The sequence below is a fragment of the Leiobunum rupestre genome, chromosome 6 (genome assembly GCF_980474605.1).
Source record: "Leiobunum rupestre chromosome 6, qqLeiRupe1.1.hap1, whole genome shotgun sequence".
In the NCBI taxonomy this organism is placed as follows: Eukaryota; Metazoa; Arthropoda; class Arachnida; order Opiliones; family Sclerosomatidae; genus Leiobunum; species Leiobunum rupestre.
Genome location: NC_143389.1, coordinates 17,675,643 through 17,700,869, shown reverse-complemented (window position 1 = coordinate 17,700,869; position 25,227 = coordinate 17,675,643). Strand labels below are relative to the sequence as shown.

At 35.4% G+C, this 25,227-nt stretch overlaps 1 protein-coding gene across 2 annotated transcripts in view; it reads right to left on the bottom strand.

Annotated features, from left to right (window-relative positions):
- The window catches only part of LOC149939632 (transmembrane protease serine 2-like), a 208,163-nt gene that overhangs the window by 101,827 nt on the left and 81,109 nt on the right, over positions 1-25,227 (bottom strand). For both annotated transcript variants that reach the window (XM_090177954.1, XM_090177955.1), the window contains exon 2: positions 24,494-24,804. The gene's annotated coding sequence lies outside the window, so the exon portion shown is untranslated. The remainder of the gene's footprint in view (positions 1-24,493; positions 24,805-25,227) is intronic.

Genomic DNA, 25,227 nt, shown 5'->3' with positions numbered 1-25,227 from the left:
ATAATTAATGCCTTCCGACTAGAGATACCAATCGGTAATTTACTCTGGTAATTTACGCGGTAAATTACCCTGGTAACAGTAATTTACAATTTTATCAGGTAAATTACGAAAATGGTAATTACCCTGGTAATTACCAGGGTAATTTACTGTGGTAAATTACCATGGTAATTTACCATCGTATTTGTGTTACTGTTTCTCAATTTTCTTTGATCTTTCGGGCTAATATGTACCTAAAATACGTCGCACAAGATTACAAAACTCGAAACCTAACGTTATTCGCGTTTTAGTGTATTTTTGTATCGTTTAATAATGTAATTTCAATCCAGCAAACACTAGATCATAGGCGTAAACCACGTAACGCACTAACTCGAAGAGCTAGGCACCGCTGCGCCACCTAGATTCGTTTCGGTTGCGAATTTCGAAGGCCGTGTTAGAATATTTTGATACGTTTAATAGGAAGAATACTTATGTCTAGCCCTGTTTATACCGGTTCAATTAACCATCGATGAATCTGACGAAGATGAAAACGATAGTGAGTACCCTGAGGAATATGATGATACTGATAATGCATCTCAAAATGAAGATAATTGAACATTTTTGGGCATTTATAACTTATTGTGGTAATTTATAAAATGTATAATACCCAACAAAAGCGTTTCTTCTTTGTTTTCCTTGTTTTAATCGTAAAAAAAAACCTTTTTAAAAAAAAAAGAAAATTACGGTAATTTACCGCAACACGGTAAATTACGCGGTAAATTACCGCGTAATTTACTGATTTCCTAAATTACGGTAATTTAAGAACTCTACTTCCGACACATTTATTGAAATGTTGAACATCACTATCAACTCCGACGTTAAACGAGCTCAAGCGTGTATCGTAGCCGACGGTGGCATAATTGAACCTTTGTAAACTATTCAGTATTTATTTGATTTAGTCACATTCAAACTGATCAGATTATTTTATTATCAAACACTGAATTCATTAAACTTTAATTTATCGGATTCTGATTGATCAAATGTAGCCAAATCAAAGTTATTTGAACTAATAATATGGCGAGCAATAACTTTCCTATTGGAACCAAATCCGTAAACCCAACATGGTTCAAGGTCAATCAATTTTACACTAGTAAATGTCCCCCTGCACGAGGAATGTTTCATAGAAATTTAAAAAATTTCAAAAAAACTTTTATCAGTTATTTATCATTTTTCGTTTTTCAGTGGTCACCCTGTATAATAATAGTATAATATGATGAAATAGTGGTATCACACATCTGAGTGCCCATGGGGGAAGAACCGGCCGTCAGATGGCGTGGCGTTATCTCGTACGCGTGAAAAGCAACGCCCTATTTTAATATAACACGTTAATGACGGTGTGCCCTGTATTTCTCCTTATCTACGACCAAATATAATTACGCAGAGCGCTGCTTTTTTCGCTGAAATGTATAGCGCGTCTCTGGCTATGACTTTATTTTAATGGTTTTGCGATACCGCCACTCGTAAAAGCGAAAGCTGCACCAGAAGTCTATAAGGGAAAGAAGTATAAAATTGAGTTATGGCTAGTGCCAAAAGCGACATAAGACCCAAAAGTGTGTCAACTCTACCTTTGCGCCCTTGAAAATATTTACTGAGAGCTAGTCTCACAATAGACTACATAGCCAACTATTTGGAATAGTACTAAAGACGTTATATTTAGTCCAGTCGATTTAAAATAAAAAAGGCTGTACCTAGAACAAATTGTAATATAATTATTCTCTTTTGCAATGTGTTCCTTAAATTGGTCCCTTCAAACCCGCGATAAATCCCCTCGTGGGAAGTTAGTTAAAATAGGTCAAACTTGATCAAAATTGAATTAATTTGGGAAACTTTAGAGGTGACAACCTGAAATTTGTGCCATGGTCTTATACTTTGGGAAATTGGTCAATATATTTATTCTAATAGGGGATAATATGAGACCCAAAATGTTTTTCTTGAATCCAATAGTAACATATTTTATTATTATATTTTTTTACCTCATTTTTGTGATGACAACATACACTGTACACGGTGGAAGCCACCAGCCTCGATACTTTTCCTGGTACACTGGTGTGCTGGCGGTTGAACACTTCTACAGGCGCTGGTAGGTCAGAAATCTTTAACCGCAGTTTCCGTTCTATAGGATTGGTGGTAAAGATAACTTGGTTGACTGTTTCTTTACTTACTTATTTTGAATTTAAAAAGGTCGGAAAATAACGAAATCGGCGTTGTATTTTCTGTTATTACATAGTAAGGGATAAATGTAAAGAAATAATTTATGATTCCAGTTTGTAAATATATTCTAAATTTATAAAAAATATCCCTAACTACATAATAACGGGAAATTTAATGCCGATTTCGTTATTTTCCGACCTTTTTAAATTTAAAATAAGTAAGTAAAATAAGGGTCAACAAAATAATCCTTTACCACCAATCCTATAGAACGGAAACTCTAGTTTAAGATTTCTGAGCTACCAGCGCCTGTAAAAGTGTTCAACCCTCAGAAGTGTACTAGGAGAAGTATCGAGGCTGGACTACGGTTTTGGATTCCACCCTGTATATAGCGCGCTTTAAAGTTTAAATTTTCACTTTTCCCTATTTACAATTAGCCTTTCCAGTTTACATAGAGCCACGTAGCGGCTAACAGGAGAAGTTCATAAACTACTGGATTGTTGTTTTTAACATAGAAGCTTTCATACTTCCGCAAGAAATGGTTTATTATTGATTTCTGGTAGTACCCAATGAGTTTTCATTATTTTCGTCCCTTTAGAGCTAATTACAATAGTAACCTTTACACTGTGAAAAAAACTGATATTTTTATAAAACCGACTAAGGATCTGAGTATCAGTGGTTTCGTAAACCCCGCGGTCTCCGCACGGGGTCTGTGGTGCCTCCGGGATTCCGTATTGCGTGCCGCAAGCACTCATTCCTTCCCTCGTCCATTCGGGACTGGAATTCCTTGCCAGATCATCTTAAGGGCTTTCCCGTGCAAACTCAATTCCGGAAGGAGTTGGCGAACTATCTCGAACTCTATGACTAAGTGTCCATAATCTCTCAAGCTATTTTATTTCACAATTTTATTACCCTTTTTCGTTGTATGTATATTGTTTTTGCATATTGACTGTACATATCTCATTTCTCGCTGTTTTGACGGGATGGGTCTCTGACCTTTTGTTGAGCCAATAAAGAACTAAAGAACTAAAGAACTAGGTACACGAAGTTTTAGACCACCATTGATAATCAATTAGTAAATTTAAACAACCAATTTGTGGGGCTTAACTTAGGAGAGATAAATTTAGGAAACTATTCCCGTCATTAAACTCGAATTAGTAATTATAATGATGAACTGATGATACTAGTCTGTAGATTGATACATATTAACTTGTATTGCAACAAGGATCTAAGAAAAATATAATAGAAGCACTGATTTTTGTCATGGTGGTAACAGTATGTTACGAAATACTCATGAGTGTAATTAAATAAAATTTAATAAAATCAATAAAAATAATACATTATTTACAACTTAATACATTACAACAAAGTTGGACACAACGTTATTAAGAAAAATATAATAACCGATCTGCCCAGAGTGGCCGATTTACAACACCTATGAGGGTGGTGGTAAGCCCTTCATGGCACGCGAGCCAACAGCTCCCTACACTCACTGTTACCGTTCAGCTCTACAAGTTCGTATGCAAACTCGACGAAGAAGGTGTTCTACCGAGTTTTCACCCAGTGTCTCAGACTGGTATCGAACCCGGTTCCTCTTGCTGCGAGGCGAAAGGGCTAACCTCATATGATAATTAGTCAATAATTTTGTCCATAATTAATTTTACATTTAATATAATTAATTTTGTTAAGCATAATAAGGTCTTCTAGGCAGACTGCGTCGTCAAGCTTAGAGGACCTTTCACTCGGTCACGCCCCTAGCGGCGAAAATTTAACATTAAATAACCATTGATTTAAACTGGTATTAGCTTTTTCATTTTACATTGAGCCACATAGCGGATAACGCGAGAAGCTTATTAATTTTTGGCAGTTTTAGAAAAATAAAATCTAACTTCTCGCGTTGGGCACTACGTGGCTCTAGGTTAAATAAAAAGGCGAATTCAAGCTGCGTTTCAACTCTCATAGCGACTGAGATTTTAAACCACAGATGTAATCCACTTACTATCTAGTTCTTAACTGTTATGGTCAGGTTTATATAACCTTTAGGAGGTTGGATTATCATGATATCAGTAATAGATACGCTTGTCTGGGTTGGCAAGTTTTAAACACAATGTTTAAAACAAGTATTTTAAACATGTTTTAAATCAACCTTTTAAACAAAACACAAACTGTTTTAAACATGATTTTTTAGGTAAATTAGAGAAAAAATTGTTCGATTGATGCATTGCTATTGTGACAAGGTAAGGAACTTGATAATAAAGAGTTTGATTAAAAGGTCTGCTCTGAAATTGGCTCGATCGTTAAAGGCCAATATACATATACAGGGTCTTTTTTTTTGCTCGGAAAAGTGTTTTTTTTCAAAAACTATTTATAGTACCGATTTCAAATTTGGAAGGTCAATTCTCTATACCGGGGGACATCAGTTTGAGAAATTTGAGCGTTTTCGGTAATGTTTATCACCAATTTTGAAAAATTATTTTTCGACCACTAGGTGCGAGATAAAAAATTTCTATTATAAAGTTGTAGGCCGTCATCGAAAACCCTTAAAAATTGTTCACTCGACGAAAAACAACTTATTTATCAGCGAAAATTCGAGCTTGAAAAATTTACAAGTTGGTGAAGCCAAATTACGATTGTTTGAAACGATAATTGAAAAGGGAACAAGTCTAATACAAACGTAGTAGAGTTTTCACACTTGAAAAAATGTACACGTTTGGTTTTTAAATGCAGATATTTTATTCACATAAATTCTTACAAAACATTTTCAATAATATCACCATTGGCTGCAACACAGGTTTGTGCGCGGACAATTAAGTTCTCAAACGCTTTCTCTACCATTCCTGGTGTGACGTCTCGGCAAGCACTGATTATTCGTCTAATGAGTTCCTCCCTAGTTTCAATGGGCGTGGCGTATACCTTTGCTTTAACGAATCCCCAGAGAAAATAATCCAGCGGTGTTAGGTCAGGTGACCTTGCTGGCCAATGCACTGGACCATTTCTCCCTATCCACCTTTCAGGAAACTCGTTGTTGAGGTGCTCAGTTACTTGCCGGGAAAAATGCGGAGGGGCGCCATCTTGCTGAAACCACAACTGACGTCTTTCAGCCAATGGAAGGTCGTCGATTGCGTCACTCAGTTCGTTCTGTAGAAAATGTAAATACCTTTGGCCGTTGAGGTTCGTCGGCAGGAAAAAGGGACCAATCAAACGGTTTCCAACAAGTCCAACCCAAACATTGACCCGTTCAAATTGAACCTGGTGATGATATTCAAAACCCCAATGTGGGTTGATGTCAGACCAAAGATGGCTGTTTTGATGATTAAAGGGCCCATCTCTAGAAAATGACGCTTCGTCGGAGAACAAAACATGGCGCAAAAATTGTCTATCTTCTTGGACAGCATTTAGTAACCAGTTGCTAAATTCATAACGTCTTTGATGGTCTCCGTCAATTAGTCCTTGGTGGAGCGTAGCTCTGTATGGGTGATAGCGATTCTTACGAAGAATTTTCCACACACGATTTGCAGAACAACCCAAATCAGCAGCGGCGTTAGCGCAACTGTGACGAGGATATGCCACAAAGTACGCGAGTACATTGTTCTCGAAGTCTAAATCCGGTTGACCCAATTCGCGAAACCTAGGTTGCAAGTTACCAAATTGATTGAAATCGTGAATTGCTCGTCTTACTGTATTTACAGATGGTGCTCCATTTGGATGTCTTTCTGCGAAGATTTCAGTCACTCTTCTAAGGTTTTGCGCTGCTTCTCCATAGTAAATGGCAACTATCTCGGTACGCTCAGCTACTGAATAACGAGGCATTGTTCGAAATATTATCAAACACTGATAATAATCTCCCAAAGTTTTCCTTTAAATACCCAATGCATGTTTAGGATTGACCTATAGCCTCGTGTTTTTTAAATCCGGTCGTTTTTTTAACCAAAGTTTCAACTGGATTAGGTAATTCGGTTTCAATTATCGTTTCAAACAATCGTAATTTGGCTTCACCAACTTGTAAATTTTTCAAGCTCGAATTTTCACTGATAAATAAATTGTTTTTCGTCGAGTGAACAATTTTTAAGGGTTTTCGATGACGGCCTACAACTTTATAATAGAAATTTTTTATCTCGCACCTAGTGGTCGAAAAATAATTTTTCAAAATTGGTGAAAAACATTACCGAAAACGCTCAAATTTCTCAAACTGATGTCCCCCGGTATAGAGAATTGACCTTCCAAATTTGAAATCGGTACTATAAATAGTTTTTGAAAAAAAAACACTTTTCCGAGCAAAAAAAAGACCCTGTATATTGTTTTATTCTGGTTTTGTTAGAAGTCTTTCGTAACGTTGTGAAGTAATACAGTTTTCTATACGCCAAATGTTGGTGCATTTTGATAGTCACAACGCCATAAAATTTAAAATGATAAACACTTGCAGAAGCTTGTAGCATAACGATTTCGGGTGGGATGGAGTTTTTAATTATACTACCCGTTTTTCATAATACGTCAACACTAGCAAACAACAAATAAAACTACAACTCCTGCAGCTGGAGTTTATAATAAACTTCTGGATATACTTATGGAACTTAGATGCTTCTATGACTTCTCATTAATTCAGATTATTAAATTTACGGATTTTATTTGTTTAATCCTGGTCCGTTTACTTATGAAACGTGTCTACCCAAGAGCAGAAGTATATTTTTAAAATGTCAGGCTTGGATTAAATTGTTCCAATTGAACAATATAGTTGTTACTGTTTTTCCTGATATCTTCTAACAGCTCTGACAACGTAGGGGGCTAATAAATCTATCGCTAACCCACCTTAAAATACTACTTTACTTAAAAATTTATTCTTCTATTGATAAGTAAGTATGAAGAACAGTTTAGAACGTGTTTTAAACAACGTTTTTTAGTTTAAGTTAAAACGCGTTTTTTGTTCTTTTTGACGCCTTTGCCACAGTAGGTCAGACTTTATTTCGCCCTACCTGAGTGTTCCTGGGAATTTTATGTTGATTTGTCAACAGCGCCCTCTATCGCAGATAAATATAAACTCCCGAGTAAATAAACAATGCTGGGGTCAATTAATTATGAAAATAATTTAATAACATTTATTTACTTTTATGACTTAGATAATAAATATTTACAGTAAATATTTATTTAAAATTATTAATATCCTAACTCAGTGCCACGTAGGAGCAACAAACACAAGGAGAACGCAGCTATCCTTTAAACACGCTAACGCAGTGTTGTGTACAAATTTCATTGGACAAACCTTTACGCTGCACGTTTTACGGGCGGAAGGGGGGGGGTATACAATTTCTGAATTTTTCCCTTCCGACGGCAGCAGGCTCTAAAGCGTCTAACCAATGAAAACTGTACGCAAGAAAATGTACGACTTTTGGTGGATCGCGTTCTCCTTGTGTGTAGTGCTGTGTTTGATGCTCCAAGGTGTCATTAAGAAAGTTAACAATCATCCAACAGCGTTGCCAGACGTACGATATTTATCGTACACGGCGATAATTCCCGGGCGATTTTTAGCCCGTACGAATATTTTTACAGCGTACTACATAGTACAGTTATTTTTCGTTAATGTACGATAATTTTCAAATTCTAATAAATAAATATTTTAAGTAGATATTATTTAAAATTATGGCTATTTTTATTCAATGTAATTAACAAAGTTAATAAATAGGTTACCTAGATCTCGTTCCCGTGCAATAAAAAGAGGGGAAATTTGAGGAAAGCAAGTCTGACCAATGGGCGCCATTCGAAAGCTTCCGTAATCCAACCTCCTGAAGTTGAATAACCCTGGTGGGATCAAACTAGTATCTCAAGTTAAATTACGCGAAAAGGTAGAAAAGTCCATACAGGGTTGCCACAAAATTTTCAGATTAAAATTCCCTGACTATTCCCTGTTTTCCCTGACTATTTTAAGAGATTTTCCCTGACTTATTAAGGCCAAAATTTTTTTTTTATATTTCACTTTTATCAGAAGTTAATAAATTTAGATGGACTTATATTTCAGTTAAAAGGTTATTGTAATGTTGAAAAAATTAGCCAAACATTCAAGGAAATCATTGATAATCACAGAATTTATAGATCTAGATTTAAATTACCTTCAAAAAGTGCCAAGATCAAATTGAATTCCCTGACTTTTCCCTGAATTTTTACCAATTCTTAAAATTCCCTGACATTTCCCTGACTTTTTAGGCCCATTTTAAAATTCCCTGACTTTTCCGTGATTTCCCTGACGTGTGGCAACCCTGCCATAGTTAAAAGGGGGAAATCTCCTGTTACAAGTTCCTCGCCGATTCGTGCGTGTCGGTCAACGCTAGGGTGGCACCTATATAGATACAATCGATATATTGACCGGCCGATATATCGGCTATTCGTGGCCGATAATATCGGCCGATATTAACAAAGATATCTATCATAACAGTAGTGTATATGATAAAATCATTGTAAAAGACGGTTCAGTAAAATGTCATACCATTTTATTCTAATTTTTTATGAAAAAAAGTTTCCAAGAGCATACCCGAATACGTTTCTTTTCATTTTACGTGATACATATTTTCTATCGCAAATCGAATATCGTGGTTTTTTATTTGTTTACACTCGTAACCCCCTGTCTAAAATGGTATGATCTAGCTTCTGAAGTTTGGCGTACGTGACGTGGCCAATCAAATAAAATATTATCATTAGTTAGTTAATCGATAATTTTCTTATTTTTAAATGTTTTTCTGAAAATATTTTTCGAATACCGGTGCATCCCTAGTCAACGTGAAAACATTTTCGGGGGTAGTTTTAACCAACTCTCTCGACAGCTTTTGTGATAAACCAAGAATCCAAGATACGCGAAAAAGTTATTGGACAATACCAAGAATGGATTTATTTAAAATTAGTTAAAGTGACTATGAATTATTCAACGAATTTAATCCCCGTCAAATATAAGTATTACAGATTTTAAAAAACGAGCACGTGACTTTAAAAGACGTATTTGAATTTGTAATTAGGCAGTGTCTCTCTAAATGTTATTTATTCAATTTTTTTATCTACCTTGTTAATTTGTATATACTTACTAATTTGTTATTATGCGATAACTAAATTTTGTTAATTTATATTTTATATTTTAAATCTAATATTACCAGATTGTAAGGCCAAGTCGCTTACGACTTTTAGAATGCCTAAAAAAAATTATTATTATCAAAAGTAGCGCAAGACCCAAAAGTGTGTCAACTGTACCTTCGCACCTGTTAAAATTTCTAATGACACCTAGTCACACTATAGACTACATAACCTACTAGTTGGAATAGTACTAGCAATTTTATATTTAGTCTATGGTCTGGCGCGATTTTATCTCTTCGGTTTACTCGCCCGTAGACATACGTTCTAAAACGCCTCACTCGGCGGCGCTGGAGTACCTCGATTTTGATGACGTTTTTCCGACCCCCTTCGTTTCCTTTTTTTACTTCGCGACAAACTCATTAACTACTATACCGTTCTGACACACTTTTGGGTCTTAAGCTACTTTTGTTATTATGTTAAGACGATCCGCTGGCATTATGGAGGAAAAAACTCCCGCAAATGTAAAGCCGCCACTAGGACAGCAATCCTAGTGGCACAGTACTATCAATAATAGTAGAAAAAGTATTTTGGTTTTAGAAGACTAGCTGTTGTGGCCTTCTTTGAATAGAATACCGATAAAACCAACCGTTTCCAGTAGCTAGTCTTAAACCGAAAATGGCGTACAGTTTCCAGAAACCGGTCGCTACAAATTGGCCATCTTTCCGTAAAGCGCACGCGACTAAATTTTCTCGGTACAATAACGAATTGAAATATTGAATTAAGGCGAGGCTTAACAATAAACACGCGCGCTAACGCGAATTCGCTTTTCAAGAGTTCATCGCGAATTCTGGTCGGGCCGAAGCCGGCGGATAACCCGGTCACGATTTCTGGCAATCGGATAAACCACTTCGTTCGGATAAAACACGCGGGTCCCCGCTAGATGGCGCACGCTGTAGTGAAGGAAAACAAGGTCCTAACGAGTGAGAGCACTCGCGCTGACAAGCGGAAGAAGACACTTCGGGCCAAACAATAAAAATGGAGAAAAAGCGCAGAAATGGTGGACGCGATTCTCCGGAGAATCAGGAATTCGCCTCGTTCCCAGAACCCGTCAAAGGTAATAGGCTCTCTACTTCCTTTCAGGCGTCCGCGGGTGACTCCAGCCATCAAAGCTTTCCCTCCAGGGACTTTTAAACGAGACAATTTACCGTGTATTTTTTTAATTTAAAGTCATTCGCCAGCTTTATTATGCCATTATTTTCGGCCGTAATAAAGCTCTTTACGGCCCGAAGGACGTAAAGAAAAGTTCGGTAAATAAATGGGAAAGGTTTCCGAAACTTTAGGCCGCTGCGAAACGAGCCGCCACTGACAAGAATATAAAATAAGCTTCGAAATATAAAATACGTAAAATTTTCATTTTTCTTTCGTCAGTTCTTCTTTCTAGAATTTAATAAAGGACGGAATACATTTACATATAAGCGCGTAGACGCTAACAGAAGAACATTAATATCCACCTTTACCAGATAAGTATCTATTTACACGTACTTGCAACGTGGCACTTAAAATACGTTCGGAAGAAAAATATTGTGCGGAGCCTTTCCATAAAATATTTATACGTGCTTTCACTGTTTTTTTCTACGTCACCCACCACCAATTTCAATGAAACTAAACAAAAAGTTGGCTGTACTTTTGGCATTTTCCGTTTAGATTTCCCCAAACATTTTACACGGAGCTCGGGTTAGGCTTAGTGACTTCGGAGTTCAAACTGATTTTAATTTATTTTCGATACTAATTAAATGAATTATTATTATTATTATTATTAATCATATCAACTCTGTAAAAGTATTGTTAATACTTAAATATTTATTAGCTAGTATTTTATGATAAACAACAATCTTTACCTGATACACTACTGTGGCTGTCAATGAAAAGTTAAGCCTTAGTTTACAAAGCTAAAAACATCAACTGTTAAACATCATCGAAACCGTGCTAAATTTTTCGTTATTTTAAATATTTAAATCCTCTCCTTTTATGACTAGTTAAGTAAACGAAATACTTTTATACTTTAAACATTTGATATAACAAATTTATTAATCTCACTTGGATTAATATTAAATATTTACACTCGGTAGCAGACGACATACCGAGCGAAGGTAAAAACAAGGAGTAATATATATAACTTTGATCTAAATCATCCTGGAAAAAACAGTTTTCCTTCCCCATCTTACCGTAACGAACATTTTATGGAAAGGTCTAGAGACTTTCTGTGGCTATTACTAGGAAAAGATATGGTTCGTAAATAAGTAAATTTACCCACGACAGGGTTGCCACAGTTTTTTCAGATTCAAATTCTCTTTATTTTCAAAATTTTCCCTGGCCATGTCTGGAGATATTGCCTAACTTATTGTAAGCCAAAATGTCGCCATTTTTTACCTATAGTTTAGTGAAGATTTCAAATTTGCAACCCTTTTCCACGTTTTTCCATAACTATTTCCGTCGATTTTTCAATGTATTATTTTATACCAAAATTAGGCTATTTTTAAGAACGATTTGCAACCACAATTTAATATATCGGACCTTTCCCTGACTTTTAAAATAATTTTTCTAATTCCCCGACTTTTCCCTGATTTTAGACCCATTTTTACAATTCCCCGACTTTTCCTTGATTTTTAGCCCCATTTTTAAATTCCCCGACTTTTCCTTGATTTTTAGCCCCATTTTTAAATTCTCCGACTTTTCCTTGATTTTAAGACCCATTTTTACAATTCCCCGACTTTTCCTTGATTTTTAGCCCCATTTTTAAATTCCCCGACTTTTCCTTGATTTTTAGACCCATTTTTACAATTCCCCGACTTTTCCTTGATTTTTAGACCCCTTTTTTACAATTCCCCGACTTTTCCTTGATTTTTAGCCCCATTTTTATATTCCCCGACTTTTCCCTGATTTTTAGATCAATTTTTGAATCCCCCGACTTTGCCAGGAATTCCAGGTAGTTTCAACCCGGCACGAAGTGTAATTATAACATTTTTCATCGTCAAATTCTGTATGTAACGCGGTAAAAATTCTGCGGCCATTGTTTCATTAGTAAGCCCAAGATGAATACTTCCGTCCTAAGGCGATATATCATAAACGTCTGGCAGCACAGAACCTACTACGCACACTGTACGAACCATTCTTCATTCCATCCGAAAATCAAATCTGTTATAAGCCCCAAAAGCTTTCCTTGGACTCGGAACGGGAGAAATTCGCTAAAGCTACGAAAGTTTCAAAACGCCAACACCGCTAGCTTTGATAAAATATGCAAGCCTCTATATTTTAATACAAAATCACTCCAGTCTCCCCAAAGAGCGGCAAATATACGCGGATAACTACCGAAAGTGGCATCTGAAGAAATATCTTTACACGTTTTCTAGTGTTGTTAATTTTCCGGAAAATTAAAATGTGGAAATATTTCCAGAAAATTTTACGAATTGCGGAAAAATGAAAAAATTTGAACATTACTTTAACTTTTTAACACGATATAAAATGTCTAATAACAGTAAATATACTATAATACATTAATAGTGTTACACTGTTAATCAGTTTAAACTAGTCTAGAGGTTTAGTTTTACTTTTAGATTCGAAAAAATTGGGCGAAAATCGGCTCGGCGAAAATGCTGCTTTATCTAATTTTGCATATAATACGGAATTAAAACTTTTTTATTTTTTCGGAAAAATACGGAAAATTTTCCGGAAAAAAAGGCCTCGGTCATTTTCCGGAACACTAATTACAACACTAATTTTTTCTTAAGAATCCCAACGGAACGGAACCTTTTCAGTAAAAACTTTGATGCTCAATGCCTAAAACTACATATTAATCTAAGAAATCAGTTTGAATGGTTTTCGATCTTCTTGAATCCTTTTAGGAATTTTTGTTATGTTTTGAAAACAGGAAACACGGGCGTAGGCAATGCCCCTCCCAAACAATTTGCTAGGTGGTAATTGCCCTCAAGCTTTGTGCTCGATTGAAAATCAGGGTTGGCCAAAAACCGTCTTTTTTTAAATTAAAAAATCCAGTATGTTTAAAACCTGTTGCTTATATCTAGCCCTTATTACTTGGAAAATGCTCAAATTGACCGATTTCAAAATAACGTTTTTCGCGTGACAGTACCTTTACATTGTGAGGTATAGCAGGCTTATTTACCCGCTTTTATACCCTAACATGGCGGCGTATTTTCATGCTCAAAATGAATTTAAAGATCCCCAATTGCTCATATCTTGCCCTCATTACTTCGTGAGACGACGTAGCAGACGACAAAAAGTTAAGGTTAAGTTTTAGTTTCGTTTTGGAAAAAAAAATGCAGAATATTATAGCCGGGAGTAGTGGCTCACTCCTGTAATCCCAGGCGTCCGGGAGGCAGTTTGTGGATGGCCGTGAGAGGACGACCACCCATTCCCCAACGGGTGGTCGGAATACTTCCGCCACGGGTGTCCCCACCCCTGTCCCCACGTATCCCCCCGTTGGCGTGGCCGTTACACATATCTTGCCCTGATTAATCAGATGGACGAGAGGACTGAATTGTCCCACACGTTACAATCGAATAAAAAAAAAGAATATTATATTCTGCATTTTTATTTGAAATAAATAGTATAGTATTTAAATTTTCAACATTTATAATTAATTTATCAATATTTTTTAATAAAAAAAGTGGTTTTAACTATGGATTTTCCCCATTTTGTCTATTTTTAACAATAGGTACCGTTGTTTTTTATTTTGTTTATTTTTTCTTGTGTATATTTTGTCAAGGATTAAAATAATGCAAAAAGTTTAAACCGCTATTTATTATTTAGAACGATATGATAAATTTAAAATTGTTACTTGCCAGCAATTTTTACCACAGAAAATACGACATATTTCGAGATTTTTGTACATGTTGGATGAGGAAGGACTGATTTTTTTTAAGAAATATTGCTATTGAATCAGTATAAACTTGAAACTTACTAAAATATCTTTCGTTTAATTATCAATTTGAATTCATCTTGGTCAAGAAGTTCAAATCTATTTCTCATATAGCTTTGACCATAAATAAAATATTAGAGAACTGATTTTTAGAGTTATTGCGCAATCAAGGTTTAGATAAGCACAGAGCCTCCTATTATCTAAATAGGCCCAAATATTACCAAGGGCAATAATATACTACTCACAAGGAGACTACCCGAGGTGTAACCAATGAGGTAGAATAAATACAGATCCAAATCCGCCTTCCAGGACCTACCGTTTCGCGGGACAGTATTTGTTGAGTTGGAGAGTTAGGCCTAGTAAATGAACTTAAGGAAATCGTGTTGGCGCCATCTATTGTGTTATTGGAAAACTAAACCTTAACATATTTGGCGAAAGTGTCTGCTCATAGAAACAGATGACGCATACATGATTGGTTAAAGTTGAAACTTAAGCCTAATTCTCCTACTCAAATAAAACGTGATCCGCGAATCCCAGATTGGTTTGGATCTCTATTTATTCTACCTCATTGGGTGCAACACACCGATTTTGCTCAAACTCGGGGGTTAAGTAGCCGTTAATGAATCATGAAAATTCCCAAAAGAAAAGTTTCAACGGGCGTTAGTTTTGCCATGGCAACCGAAATTTTTTTTTACAACACAAAATTTCAAATTCCATACCAAACCTAACATGGGATTTTGAAAATTTCTAAAAAATTAAAAAAATTTAAATTCAAAAAGCTAGAAAAAAATGGATCAAAATTTACGAAAAAAATAAAATTTATCAAAATTTAATCAATTTTTTTCAATTTGATGAAAATGGGTTAAAATGCAAATGATTTGATAGAAAATTAATAAAAATGGTTTTTATTGATAAAAAATCTTAAATGTGATAAAAATCAATTGTGTTTATCAAATTAATAGAATGAGAAAAATTTGACCAAATTTTGAAATAGTGATTAATTTGATAAAATTTAAGAAAAGTAATTAAAATATTGATTATAATCATAAAAGCCCTCATTCGGCTCTCTACCTAAAATAGAAATAAAATGGCTGCCAAGAGAAAACGGCCAGAAACTTTTGATCGGGACTGTACCATGACAATTAACTTTTATTTCTTATACTTTTGACTCGAAAAAATAGAAGTGTTATCTGTGTGATCGAGAATATCTGGTGATTCACGCCCTATTAATTACTTTTGGGTTTTACTGTAGTGAAGTCTAAACCTTTAAAAAGTTTTATCCAGAGTTCTACGGTACCACATGATATCTGTTCTTAATTGTTAAGTTGTGTAATTTAAGAATTGAAATTGTAAACACGAAAAGAGTAATTTTCCATTAAAATTGAAAACATTTGCTATAAGTAATCAAAAGTTACATTCTTACAAACTAATTTCAATTAAAAATATTTTAAGAATTTAATTTCTTACTAGTTATTCCTCTTCTAGCAAAACGTACTCAGTTAATATTTCACACATGCTTTTCGATATTTCTTTTGCAAAATGTTTTTCCTTTTCGTTATACAAATATGAACTTGCAACGTACGAAGGAATTCTAATGCAACCTACTCTTTTAAACACTGCACAACATTTACTGGATTAACATCCATCTTCGCATTTGCCAAATTCGAATGTCAGTGACTTCGGTACCGAAACAACCGATATAGAGTGTTGTCAATTCGAAACTCACGACGTCACCAATGTAATTTGCCTATTGATAAAAAACGGTAACTGTCATGGCGGCCACTATTATGACTACAGCTGTGACGTTACAAGTGTGGCGCGGAACTTACGAAACATTAATAGATTTATAGAACAAAGTGAATAAATATACCATTTGACTCAACTTTCTAATGTTATTTGCACAATATTTTTGCAATGGAATTCTATTTATTATTATATCTATTTTTATCCATTTTTACTCATTTTGATCAAATTGAAAAAATTGATCAAAAAGTGATCTAATATATCGATTATATCAAAATTTATACCATACTATAATATATATATATCAATTTTTATTAAATTTATTAAATTTTATCAAAGTTAACCAATATTTTTATTAATTTTATTAAATTTTATCAAAGTTAACCAATATTTTTATTAATTTTATTAAATTTTATCAAAGTTAACCAATATTTTTATTAATTTTATTAAATTTTATCAAAGTTAACCAATATTTTTATTAATTTTATTAAATTTTATCAAAGTTAACCAATATTTTTATTAATTTTATTAAATTTTATCCAAGTTAACCAATATTTTTATTAATTTTATTAAATTTTATCAAAGTTAACCAATATTTTTATTAATTTTATTAAATTTTATCAAAGTTAACCAATATTTTTATTAATTTTATTAAATTTTATCAAAGTTAACCAATATTTTTATTAATTTTATTAAATTTTATCAAAGTTAACCAATATTTTTATTAATTTTATGAAATTTTATCAAAATTAATCACTATTTCAAAATTTGGTCAAATTATCTCATTCTATTATTTGATAAACACAATTGATTTTTTATCACATTTAAGAATTTTTTTATCAATAAAATCAATTTTTATTAATTTTCTATCAAATCATTTTAATTTTTAAACCATTTCATAAAATTGAAAAAATTGATTAAATTTTGATCAATTTTATTTTTTTTCGTAAATTTTGATCAATTTTTTCTAGTTTTTTGCACATAAAATGTTTTAATTTTTTGGAAAAGTTTCCATTTTGTGTTGTCAAAAACATTTTCGGTTGCCATGGCAAAACTAATGACCGTTGAAACTTTTCCTTTTGGAAAATTTCCGTATTTTCCCGAAAAAATAAAAAGAAGTTTTCATTCCATGATTAGTCTAATATTGTTTACAAGCTGAATGTTCGCCTAATTTTTTCGAACCTGAAAGTAAAACTAAACCTCTAGACTAACTTGAAACTGATTAACAATTATGTAAAACTATTAATGTTTGTAGTATGTTTACTGTTATTAGACATTTTATATCGATAAAAAGTTAAAAACATTAAAAACCCCTAAAAAGTAATTTATGTTTCAATTTTTAATTTTCCCGGAAAATTAACAACTCTATTTTAGTTTCTGAAGATAATGGAAATAGCAGTGTAGAGGAAACTTTTCTGGAAATGTTTCCGCATTTTATTTTTCCGTAAAATTAACATACCCTTTCTCCATAAGTATAAACATAAGTGGAGCATTCTCTCTAAGTAGACAAAACGCTATGCTACCTATGACTAGACTCTTTGTTGGGGTCGGTCTGGCAGCCCTTTACAACCGCCCTATACTGTGTATCACCTCAACTTCACTCTGAATTGATATTGCCGAATGTAATGTTTCTTACATCTCTTATGGTACGTTTCACGTTTGAAACGTGTTTCGAGTGCCCGAGAGAGATAAATTTTGGGGTTTGGCTCCTCGAATTTTTCCCCCCAAAAAACCTATACCATATTTGTTCAAGGTCAGTTTCAGATCCAAGGGTAGAGTTTTGTTCAATAAACGCCCCTGTAGTTGCCGTCGTGACCACTCAGTGGCGCCTCCGCCGAAATATTTTCAAAAAATTTATCTCTGAAGTTTGCTCCCTATAGTCCTATACAAGCTCTAACATCACGAAACCCAGACTAAGATACCCGACCGAGATCTGGAATTTGTATACTTAGAGAGAATGATCCACTTATGGTATAAATGGTTTCTAATTAATGTTGTTTTACGATATAGTTAGTATGGTCTAATTGGTGACACCAGTAGTTATCGCACCTGGTCACACATATCTTAGTGACGCCACTCTGAAAGATATTTCTTACGGATATAGTTAAGTTAGATAAGTCACTGTGTACTTAACTGAAGACTGCTCCGGAATCTTATTTGGCTTTTTATCCTTGCCTGGGCTCGATTGAAAGTTATACTAACCTAAATATATGGCCTATCTTATTTACTAGAGAGGCTAAGTGTCGACGTAGCTTTATTACGCGTAGACCGATTATCTTACGCGTTTTTTTTTACCACAGGCTTCACCTAAGAATAAGCGTTAGCTTCCAAAAGAAGTCCAATATCCTTTAGATCTCCATTAGGAAAAAACCCCGGCAATAAAAATTCTAGAAGGCGCACCTTTCGCTCGGAGATTCTCTTATTGGTTATTCGTCGCGAGGGTTACCACGGTAACGGGAGCGGCGCGTTTCGCTAAAGGCTAGTAAGGTTCCCCATTTCCGGAACGGATCTAGTTAGAAATTTCCAGGAGGATTTATAATGTTGGGCGATAGCGCGTGAATTCGGGAACTAGTTTAACGAAGTCAAAAAGGGGGCTTGGCCGGGAGCCGCTAATGCCGAGTGTAGCGCTTTCTGTTTATACCGGGGAAATTAAGTTAATTGCCAGTTGTGTAACGGGAAAATAAAGAATTTTCCTCTCAAAACAAAAGAGAGACAGTCCGCCTTGATGGCATATAGCCCGTTTGGTAGGACGCTACTATGAATACAGTTCGTTTCAAATTGCTCGATCAAAAAGGATATATCCTAGAATTAGGAAACTTTCAGAGAAATTCCAAACATTTTTGTTAAATTTCTCTTTTCACCGGTTGGTAGCTAGGAATATAAAACTCGTACCCTGGAACAGAAAATTGTATTCCCCCACAACGAGCTCCCCGGTCTACCTAAGGCAGTACGGCGGGAGTCAAACTATAGAACCTAAGATTTTACCGCCATCCTACGACGCTTAGAGAAACTGTATTTTTTGTTAAATTCGTCTGCTAGTTCTTCCAGACAGTGATGCCAGATCGTGGGTTTCAAACTTTGAATCGCGATACAATAATGGCTGACGGTTCCGGAATGTGTTAATGATTTATTAGTTTTGGTACTTTCATTAATCAATGGGGAAATATTGCTGTTTTGATAATTGCCGTAATGATGCTAGATATCATAAGGATGTAAGCCTTCAGAGCAACCCTACTAGAATTTCATCATTTAAGAGTGTGTTATTTACCTTTTTTTGGGACTTTGATAGAACACCATAACTATGTTCTGTTTGCACTATATTCATCATTTCGCAAACCTAGAAAAAAAACCAAAAACTACCCACCAAACTAAAACAAACCAACCCAACAATTCCACGAATGCACGTTCTCACTGACCAAGAACAACTAGCAGACGAATTGTTTTAATAAAATATAACGTTTTCACCTATAGAGGTCTATACTGTACTACGTTCTATGGTTTCAGACTGCCTTACGCGCGGCGGGCACAATACCTCTCCAGTGGAACATTCATACTCCTAGGTAGCAGCTAGGAGCAACACACACAAGGAGAATGCAGCTAGCCTTTAAACACGCCAACTTAGTGCTGTGTACAAATTTCATTGATCGACCCTTTACACTGAACGTTTTACGGTTGGGGGGTAGACAATTTCCGAATTTTCCCCTTCCGACGGCAGCAGGCGCTAATGCGTCTAACCAATGAAAACTGTAAGTAAGAAAATGCACGACTTTTGACGGGTTGCGTTCTCCTTGTGCGGGGTGCTGTGTTTGTTGCTCTTAGGGAGCAGGCAAAACATTTCAATGTGAGATTTCTTTGATATACTCAACAACATAAAAAATTATGTTAGTCTTTTTAATTCGGTTATGACTTTTATCAGAAAATTTTTAGAATGTTCGTATGTTTCGATATTCATCAACTCTTTTTTTATAATTTAAGAGATTTTATGGAATCAAAGTCTTTTAAATGCTTATTTCGATAATTCGAAATACAGGTTGCAGCATGATAAAGCATATTACGAAATGATCTTTGTACAATGTTCAGAGTTACAAGGCGGTAGGCTTCAGTGATTTGCTGGTCAAAGCATTACAGGGTAATAAGAAGTGATTGGTAAACTCGTTCCGTGATGAAACCTTACAAGCGAAAGCTAATCAGTGCCATTTTTGAGAATCTTGATTGCCATTATACGTGACCGTTTCTTTCAATCCATCGCTGAGGGTTGGATAGTTGATGTGTTGGCACACCGCCATGCTGAAACGAAAGACGGATAGAATCGGCCAAAAGATTGTCGTCCAACTCATCCGCTACTTCGCTTTGAAGAAAGGCTAAGGAGTTCTGAGAACTTCTGTCCATTAAGACGATTTTGACAAACAAGAGGGACGATAAAACAATTGTTGATTTTATAAACTGTCTTTACGCTTGTCCAACTTGTTGAAATGTTGCCCTGGAATAGTTCAGCCAATGCCTAAGAATGAGTTCATAAACTCTTTATTGGGAGATAAAATGGATCCACAGCTGAAGCGGGGAGGCAACATTTCAACAAGATGGCCAAGGTTATTTTATAAAAAGAACTATTCGCGAGCCAGTGTCGTAGCCAGAAAAAGTGGACCTCAAATGGGAAAATTGAGCCACTCTATACATTTGCTACTGACAGTACAGCCGTTTGGGCCAACGCTGAGCTTATGGGCTCCAATGCACCACATTGGGAATATAGGTCTAGTTACGCCACTGCCCATTTATTATAAATTGTACTTGGTGGTAAGGGTATCCCCAGTTATGAATTTCCACGTGGTTGTTTTGGCGATTCAATAGACTATCTCTCGAAAAAGAACATTGATCAGACGAATAAAGTTCGGATATTCGTGAGATATATTACTGAACCAGTTACAAACGTCATGTTGTGCCTGATGAACGGTCACACGGTATGGATGGAAGTTGTGACAATGTTAAACTTTCAACACAAACCTAAGTCGTAGCTCACAGTTCTAACGCTTGATAGAGAGTTTGCAACAAAGTAGGATACTGGTCGATGTTATAAAGCTCTTGTCCGCGGAGTCTGGGAATTACATTTCTAGTTATTTTGAAGTCGCGAACAACTCGAACAACGGTGCTGCGACTCGGTCTACTGCTAGGATAATATCTCACCAAAATGTAATACTCGGTTTGAAGGAATTACTGGTAGTGATTGCGAATAAGGTAAGTGTTGCTTTAAATAGCAAATGCATAACTGACCTTCGAGCCTGACTGTCAATTAAGAATATTAAATGTGGAAACATAATATCTAAATCAATGTTTTTAAATGAATTTTAATCCTCTCTTCTTTTAGAACGAAAAAAGTTCGTCAACTATTTCTGTGGCTTTATAAAATCTTTGAACTTTTGAGCTAATAAGCAAAAGTGTTATTGAGTGCTGAAACATAATAACAGCCAGGCATTACAAACACCATCTGATAAAATGTTATTTTAGATAGTACCAATTTGTGGTTTTCGCCTCCTCATAACCTGGTGGAAAATAGGAGATTTTCGGTAAACCAACTTTATTTGTACGTTTAGAGTGCACTCTAAAACTTTCTCATTGAAAGTTTTGGTCTCCAACCTACCGGTGAAAAAAATACATTTTTCAATTTAACCGTGAAACATTTTTCAATTGCTTTGAAACCATTTCGTAATTCTAGTTTGTATTATTTTCAACAAAAAGGTCCTTATTGTAAAGTCGAAAGGTCCACACGTTTTTTGGGAAATTTATCATCATCAACCTACATTTTCTGACAATTATCGGACTGGCTGCATTGGAATTTAGATGATGGGAAGGAAGAAACCAACAAAGTTTACTGAAGTCGTTAATCCTTCTACTAATTTGTCAGTTGTGATCAAAGGTGGTAGTAAGAAACAATTGGAGCGACAAGACAAACGTAATAATAATCAGCTAGGCTAATACCCAAGGCACCACCTTAGGCCTAAGTCATCAAGCGACTTTTGAAGCCTTTAATTCAGGTGACCGGGCTTCAATGCGTAGGCCAGCCCTGCATGCCACGCGAGCCAACAAGTTTTTATGGAAGGGGAAAACCACTTAAACCAGTGGGGAAAGAACTTGCAAACTCAACGCAACAAGTGTCATACTTATGTTTACTGTGTTATTAACGGTACAGGTCAATTTTTACGCCGAAACGACCACCATACTCAATTGTAATCTAGGCCGAACCTTTCAAAAACGCATTATCAACCAATTTTGACACTTTTAGTTTAATTATGCAGTTTATTAACTCTATGGAAATAATTTCGAATCTGAAATCCGTTTAATTCTAGCCATTATCATTACTGAGATACTATAACCAGATGTCCCGGACATTTAAGTACACACAATCCCCTCGATGTATTAACTATATTTTAAATATTAAATTTAAATTTGAACAAATTTCCGATCATCTTGTACATTAACTTCACAAACCCAAGACGAATTTGATCGAAAAATAATTTTGCGAGTTACCTGGTTTTGGAATTAAATTAGTGAAAAGAACACAATTATTTAAATTCGTTTTTAGGCAAACCGAATTTTTCGAGTTACCTGGTTTTGGAAATATGGTAGCCAAACACGAACACCTTAATTTAAATTAATTTTTAGACCAAACACCTGTATCAATCAAATGCGAACGCGGGTTGTGGTTTCCCGCGAATTGGCCAGAAAGCTCACTTAAAATTAAAATTTCTTAATGCGACCGAAAACCTAGTTCAGAAATGATCAGTACTAACTAAAAATATAATATTCAACTAAGTCGCTCTTAATTTAAAAATATGTACATTTAAATTTTAAAATCAGCAATATCATTAAAATGGCAAATGCCCCACTTCCGGGGCCCCAATCTCACAAATGTGGGCGAACACAGTACGTGAAACTAAAACTAATACACACAAATCCTGAGAGATTGTGTGCAAAAACTCATTTCAACCCAAAAAATTTGCAAAAATGCATTTTGTTTTACACAACGAATTATAATAACCTAATATTCCAAACCAGTCAAGCGGGTGGTGACAAACCATCCATGCCACGCGAGTCAATAGTTATCTACACTTACAATTGCCGTTAACCTCAACAAATTTTATGGAAAGGGGAAACCGAGAACTTGCAAACTCAACGCGGAAGGAGTTGTTCCGAGTTTTGACCCAGTGCCACAAGCTGGGATCGAACCCGGTTCCTCTCGTTATGAGCCGAAATTGCAATAACACCTTCGCCACCCCACCTTGTATTTGGGGATACTTAAAAAAGTCGTCTGTTCGAGTAGGCTATCATTTTCACAAAACTCATTTTCTAGAAACGCGGTTTGATGTCTGCTACTCTACGGAAAACGCATTATGTTCAATTATTTCATAGATTCGCTATATTTAAAAAGGCTGGTTTTACTTTTTCCTCAAAAGACACGATAAAAACACAGCATCCTGCACAAGGAGAACGCAACCCGTCAAAAGTCGTGGATTTTCTTGCGTACAATTTTCATTGGTTAGACGCTTTAGCGCCTGCTGCCGTCGGAAGGCGGAAATTCTGAAATTGTCTTCCCCCCGCCCGTAAAACGTGCAGCGTAAAGGAACGTCCAATGAAATTTGTACGCAACACTGCGTTAGCGTGTTTAAAGGCTTGCTGCGTTCTCCTAGGGTGGTGCCTTGGGTATTAGCCTAGCTGATTAGCTGATTATCCTTGTGTTTGTTGCGCCTATTATATATAATTTATATTGCGAAGGTCATATATCAAATGAATACTTTGATTTATCATAAGTGGATTATAAACGTAAGTATGACACTTCCTATTTTCGCAATAACTCCACGACCGGCTATCATTAACCGAATTCGTTCTTTGCCATACTTTGTTCATATCCACTTCTGGTATTCTATGATAAGTTAAGTTATAAGAAACCACCTATGGACTGTGAGAAGGATGATAAAATACGCGAAAAAGTAGATTAGTCCATAATTAAAAGGGATAATATAGCTAAATCCTAAAAAATTGAAGAAATTAAAAAACTTACTAATAACTCGTACCAATAGGTCTTCGAGCAAACAAAAAACGCGAAACTCGGATCAAATAGATCTTCGAGTAATACACTAAATTAAAAATAAATAAAATAGCCAGTCTTATTATGGTATTATATATCATATACTTCTGATGTTAATAATTCTTTCAAAAATATAACGGAATTTTAATTAAACTTTCTTCGTGCCGTATATATGTGCGTATTTAATAAAATGTTCTCCTCTCGTGGGCATTTTAAAAAATATATATTTAATAGAAGTATATCGAACGGAGAGCATCAGGCTCAAAATTAAGTCACTCTTTCATAAAACCAAACGGGGCCCTTTCACTGCAAATATTGGAGAGCGCAGTTCCCGCCTCTGGCCCCCGAAAATAAATTGAAGCCCGAGAAAATAAGAGCGAAAAAATGTTTTTATCAAGATTCTTCAGTCCGTTCTGGCGAACTAAACTTTTTAAGGGTGTAAAAAGTATATATATCCGTATCGAGGTAGCGATGATATCCCTAGAGGTGGTTTTACTCACTTTGGCGGGCGCAACGAAGACGTGTTCTCAGGTGGCTTTTAGCATTAGACGAAGCCTCGGCTCGAATCCCTTTCTTTCAAAACCAATCCCGAAAAAGACACTTTCCAAAGATATCGCTCTAAGTAGTAGATGGAGTATAAAGTAAAATGGTTTTTCCGTTACCGACTCTCGCTTTAAAGACGGATTTCACTGAGCTTTCTTTTTAAGGGCTTTTCTGTCCATCTAATTTAAGGCGAGAACCTTTTCGACTTCACATCCTCGCGTCTTGATTCTCGGTGCCTGACCCCTCGACTGTCAAATTCTTTAAGCCCCTGCAAAAGAATAAAGAATAAACATTGTAAGATATCATTAAAGTTCCGTTCTTTCGGCTTTTATTGTTGCGAACCGAGAAAAACACATTTTGCCCCGTCTCTTACAAAAATAATCTTCTTTTACTTTCAATTGCGCGGGATAAAATTGAACGAGATTCATTTTGTTCAAGAAAAAGACGTTTTTTTGCAATTCTAAAGAGTGCATTGGAGCCTTAAGTCTATAATTTAGTTCCGTAAGTGTGTCACTTTTGTCGACGACAAGTTGGAATTTGAGTTACGTAGAGCGTTCTCAAAAATAAGCAAATAATGTTGGATTGGATTCAATAGTAGTTACGTAAACCTAAAAGCATTTAAATAAGTAGTTATGAGTGTAGTAGTGACGTGGAATTGATGTCATACACAGGTACGTAGGAACGTTTTGGA